The sequence below is a fragment of the Lutra lutra genome, chromosome 3 (genome assembly GCF_902655055.1).
Source record: "Lutra lutra chromosome 3, mLutLut1.2, whole genome shotgun sequence".
NCBI classification, from domain to species: domain Eukaryota; kingdom Metazoa; phylum Chordata; class Mammalia; order Carnivora; family Mustelidae; genus Lutra; species Lutra lutra.
In genome coordinates, this window is record NC_062280.1 from 163,182,939 (window position 1) to 163,188,800 (window position 5,862).

General features: G+C 37.2%; 1 pseudogene; it reads right to left on the reverse strand.

The window, feature by feature from the left end:
* Positions 1–2,224: 2,224 nt before the first annotated feature.
* LOC125096121 (synaptosomal-associated protein 23-like) lies at positions 2,225–3,080 on the reverse strand (annotated as a pseudogene).
* Positions 3,081–5,862: the final 2,782 nt, after the last annotated feature.

Here is a 5,862-nt window from a genome sequence, read left to right on the forward strand (position 1 = left end):
TCATGATCCCAGGGTCCTGGGATCTAGCCCCACATCCAGGCTCTCTGCTCAGCGGGGAGCCTGCTTCCCCTCCCTCCCCGTCTGTCTGACTCTGTCTACTTGCGATCTCTGTCAAATAAATAAATAAAATCTTAAAAAAAAAAAAGATGGAAAATTATAAAAAGAAAACCAAAAAATCAAAACAGAACAAAACCTCCTAAGCCTAGAAGTGGAATGCATATTGATTTATTTGTAAATATCTTAAGTTGTTAATCTCCTATAAATAATATGAAATTATAAAAGAAGATGGTGCTATATGGATGCATTTTATTTATTTTTCAATAAAAATGATAAATTTTGATTATTTATTTTTAAATTAATTAGGAACTCAAATCAGTGCACCATACACATATAAAAAGCCTTAAATTTTTTTGGTTAACTTTCCAAATTACTTTTAGTAAATTCTTGCTTTTTAAAAGTTTAAACCTACATAAAACTCAGAGCAATCTATTTTTCCATCTGAGATCAAAATGAATTTGTTCTTTCCTATCTAAACATAATTCTGGGCATTAAGGTAAAACTGAATTGACGTGATATACTTTGTCAAACTTTTCCAAAAAATTTAAACTCTGCTTTAAGAAAAATTCTCATGTTATATACATATTTACATATTTTTTTCTTCAAAGACCAATGATAAATTTATGAAGTTAACAGGCCTATAATGGGACCATGATACCCTAATATGAAAATAAAAAGCCACTCATTTATACAAAGCATTCTCGTATAGCACAATATGAAATGAGATCAGAAAATCTATGTACATATATGAGTCATCAAGAGTTGAGCAATTAGCTCACTTTAAGAAAGCTCATTCTGTTTTGCACAGCGGAGGTTGCAAAGTCATCATATATGATACAAATATTCTGGATAAAATCTCCAAAACAAAGCAGTAGCACAAATAGCAATAATAGTAACTTAAATTAAAAACTAAACCCAATTAAGTATTTACTGTGGCTCTGCAACTTTCGCTTTGTGACCTGTGGGTTTTACTGAGGTCCACCCTCGTATCTCTTCTTGTACCACTCCTTCCCCACCCCAGTTTCCTTTTTCATGACTGTCGCTGGTAATGCTTCCAAATCGTGAAAGCCAAAGAACCTGATAAAATCAATGAAGAGAATGAAGAACAACACTATATATGATTTATGAAAACCTACCTAAGAGTATGAACTGAGAAAGAAAATATTAGAAGAAAGACAGCAGCAGTTTATACCCTCCAGGGAGAGAGATCACACAAGAACATACAGAGGCAGGGCACCTGCACCCCAATGCTCATAGCAGCAATGTCTACAATACCCAAACTATGGAAAGAGCCCAGATGTCCATCAACAGAATGAGTGGATAAAGAAGATGTGGTATTTATACACAATGGAATATTACTCAACCATCAAAAGACTGAAATCTTGGAATGCCTGGGTGGCTCATTCGGTTAAGTGACTGCCTTCATCTTGGGTCATAAGCCCAGGGTCCTAGAGTAGAATCTTGCATTGGGCTCCTTGCTCAGCAGGAAACCTGTTTCTCTCTCTGCCTCTGCTTGCCACTCTGCCTGCTTGTGCTCTCTTTCTCTCTCCCTGACAAAGGAATAAATAAAATCTTTAAAAAAAATGAAATTTTACCATTTGCAATGATATGGAGGGTACTAGAGGGTACTATGCTAAGTGAAATAAGTCAATCAGAGGAAGACAATTATCATATGATTTCACTGATATGTGGACTTTAAGAAACAAAAAAGAGGATAATAGGTGAAGGAAGGGAAAAATAAAGTAAGAGGAAATCAGAGAAAGTGAAAAACCATAAGAGACTCTTAACTCTAGGAAACAAATTGGGGATTGCTGTAGGGGAGGTGGGTGGGAGGATGAGGTAATTGGGTGATGGACATTAAGAAGGACACTTGATGGAATGAGCACTGGGTGTTACAGGCAACAGATGAATCACTGAATTCTACCTCTGAAACTAATGATACATGATATATTAATCAAATTTTAATAAAATAAGATAAAAAACAAACAAAAAATACTTAGAAATATACAAAATACCAAAAAAATACAAAGGCTATTACTCCCAGCCCTTCTTCCATATTATCTCCTGATTAGAAGACTATGGAACCAAAATTTCAAACTCTGAGAAGGTAATGACTTGAAGGGTTAGGTAAGAAGTGAATAAATGATAAAGAAATGTAGCAGTCATTTTAGCTGTCAATAAGGTTCTTTGCTCTTATATTGGTAATGTTAATATGATCCTTGTTGGTATCAGTCTTTTATGGGATCTGGTCTATTTATCGGTTTTTGGCCTCAATTTCATTGCTCATGTCCATGGCCCTTTTTTTTTTTTTTTTTTTTTTTTTTAGATTTCCTGGGATAGTGCCCATTTGAGTCAGCTCTCTTCCATTTCATCTTCTCTAGCATCACTGGCTATGTTTTTGAAAAAGTATTTTATTTATTTATATGAGAGAAAGACAGAGAGAGCATGAGCAGGGGAGAGGGGCAAAGGGAAAGAGAGAAGAAACTCCTTCCTGAGCAAGGAGCCTGATATGGGGCTGGATCCCAGGACCCTGCCATCATGACCTGAGCCCAAGGCAGATGCTTAACTGACTGAATCACCCAGATGCCCCTGGCTATATGTCTAATGTATCTGCCATTGATGGCTCTTGTGGTTGCCTGCTAAGCCTGACCATTTGTCACATGGCCTGGCTGCTTAGATATTACATGGTTGGAAGAGTGTCTCTGCCGTCTTTCTTTGTTGCCTTATGAGCCTTACCAGCCTTGAACTTTTTTATCCTATTACATGGGCAGATACCAAGGCCACAGCACTTGTTGAGTTCTGCTAAAATTTTCTCTGCCTCTCTCACGGCTCTACTTGTTTGGTCCATGTCTTATTGTATATGGTTTATTTGTGCCCCTTATTCATCCAGCATAGTCTTAGTCTTGACTCTTAACATCCTGAGACTCAATTTCTAAAACCAGGATTTTCCTTGTATTTCCCGGAGAACCATCAGTAAACTGGTGAGCCCTAAGCTGAATTTCTTCTGATGACAGATGATTCATGATGAATTAAAACTGTTGATAGGCATAGAAACTGAAATGTGGGTATTAGTTCTGGAGCCTGGAAGTCTGAAATCAAGGTGCCAGCACTAACCATGTTTTCGTGAGGATCCTCTCTCTGATTAAAATCTAGCACCTTCAGACAGCATCCTCACATTGGGGAAGGGCAAAGAGCCTTAGACTTTCATCAGAAAATTAGAGAATGGAGGTATACATAGTGTTCACATAGGCAAAAACAATAACAGACATAACAAACAATACTAGAGTTTCAGTAGATAATCACAACAGAAGTATATTTTTTAACTGAAAATACAGTTGATTAGGTCAATGGGTCATTTTCATGCAATCATTATAGTGTCCAGTCTCCTTCTATTAGCTGACACCATTACACCCTATGACCTCTGAGTCCTCGAAGAGTTTTGTCTTCTACTGGCTCTCAGCAGGGGAAAGAGAACAAGATGGGCATTCCCCTCTCATCCACCTCAGCTGATACACATCATTTGCACACGTATTCCATATGCAAGAGCGACCTCAAAGACAGGGTCTTGTGAAATCTAGTTTGGTGTGGTGCTCAGAGGGAGAAAAAAACTGGTATTAGCTGGCACCAGCAATCTGTAGCACAGCATATTAAATTTGTCATTTTTAATGATTCATCCAGACATTGGGGTATGTGATCAAAGTGAAACCAATCATACAGACTTTCTCCAGAAATTTTCTGAAATTCAGCCGGTATGGAGAAATCTATTCATATCAAGAGGTAAGAAGAGAAATATGTTACTTAGAGTTGCTAAGACCTTTGTTTCTAGCATTATGGAATAAGCTGATTGAGAGAAAATGGATATTCTCTCTCCCCTTTCTCCAGGATTTTTACATTCTTTTCTGCTTTATTTAATAAGTCCCAACTGTTTTCTTAGTGTGGGAGATGCAGCTGTGAATAAAACAAGATCTCTTCTTGTGGCACCTGGGTGGTTCAGTGGGTTAAGTGTCTATCTTTGGCTCCAGTCATGATCCCAGGCCCTTGGGATCAGGCCCTACCTGAGGCTCCCTGCTCAGTGGAGAGCGGGCTTTTTGCTCTCTCTCTCTGCCCCTCCCCCCAGCTTGTGCTCGCTCTCTCCTTCTCTCTCTCAAATAAATATATAAAATATCTTTATAAAAAATAGGATCTCTTCTCTAGCATGGTTTACATTCTTTTTTTTTTTTTTAAAGATTTTATTTGTTTATTTGACAGAGAGAGAAATCACAAGTAAGCAGAGAGGCAGGCAGAGAGAGAGGGAGAAGCAGGCTGCCCGCTGAACAGAGAGCCTGATGCGGGGCTCGATCCCAGGACCCTGAGATCATGACCTGAGCCAAAGGCAGAGGCTTAACCCACTGAGCCACCCAGGCGCCCCTGGTTTACATTCTTATATGGAGGTACACAAAATAAATAAGTGTATAAATATATAAATGAGATAACATAATGATAGAGTATAATGCATGTCAAAAAGAAATAAAGCAGAGTGAAGTGATTGAGAGTGACTTAATGGTGAGGGTAATTTTAGGTTGGACATTTAGAAAACAGATATTTGAGTCAAGGCCTGAAAAACATATAAAAATCAACTAAGGGAACATCAGGAAGCAAACCATTCCAGACAAAGAAAACAACTAATTCAAGACCAAAATTTGGGAGGATCTCAATATATTCAAGAAGCATAAAGATAGTCTATGTGCTGAAATTCAGGAAGGTAGGGAAATGAGAGTAGGCTGTATGTCCAAAAAGGTTAACATATTTGAAATCTGTTTGACCTTAGGGTGAATCAAGGCTATTCAAGGAGATTTATATTATGAGAGTAGAATGATCTGATTTTGTTTTATAAGGTCTCAGATGTTGCTAAATAGTGTAGGAGAAGAGAAACCAGTTAGAAAACTATTTTAATACTCCAGCCAATATTAGGGCACCTGGATGGCTTAGTGGGTTAAGCCTCTGCCTTCAGCTCAGGTCGTGATTTCAGGGTCCTGGAATCGAGCCCTGCATCGAGCTCTGCATCAGGCTCAGTGGGGAGCCTGGAGCCTGCTTCCCCCTCTCTCTCTGCCTGCCTCTCTGCCTACTTGTGATTTCTCTCTCTGTGTCAAATAAATAGATAAAATGAAATGAAAAAATACTCCAGCCAACAAATGACAGTGGTTCAGATGAGAAGTATGATGAAAGATTTTTAAAAAAGAAAGAATTTAAAGATTCTGCAAATTCCTCTGTTGTCCTAAACCACTATGAATTAGGTTTTTGTCTATTGTAACCAGAAGAGCATTAAGAGAAAATCAAAGAGTATCCAATTCTTCTATGAAGTCAAGGAATATAATAAATAAAAATGCCCACGGAATTTGGCATTAAGTAGAACAAAGTCAATGTCAGTTGTGGATGTATTTATTTTAGCAAACCTCTAAAACTATCCTTTGATATCCTTGTGAAAAAGTACAAAGTATGAACTATAGTAGAATACAAGTATTTATATAAAAACTATCAAGATGGATGTTAAGTGGGGTCTCTGGTATTTCATTATATGGATAGCCTCATGTCATTTATAAATTAATCAAATTAAAATATGGGATATTGTTTTCAAAACTCTGGATACAGAAAAATTTACAGAATGTCTAATGAGTTAAATAAAATAACTGGGATTTAAAACTGCTTCACAATATTAGATTGATGGTCTGTGTGTGGCAAGCTGAATTAATAGCATTTCTTAAAAAATGAAACTTTAAAAACATTACATTAATTTATACGGTGTAACATGGTATGAACTCAAATTAA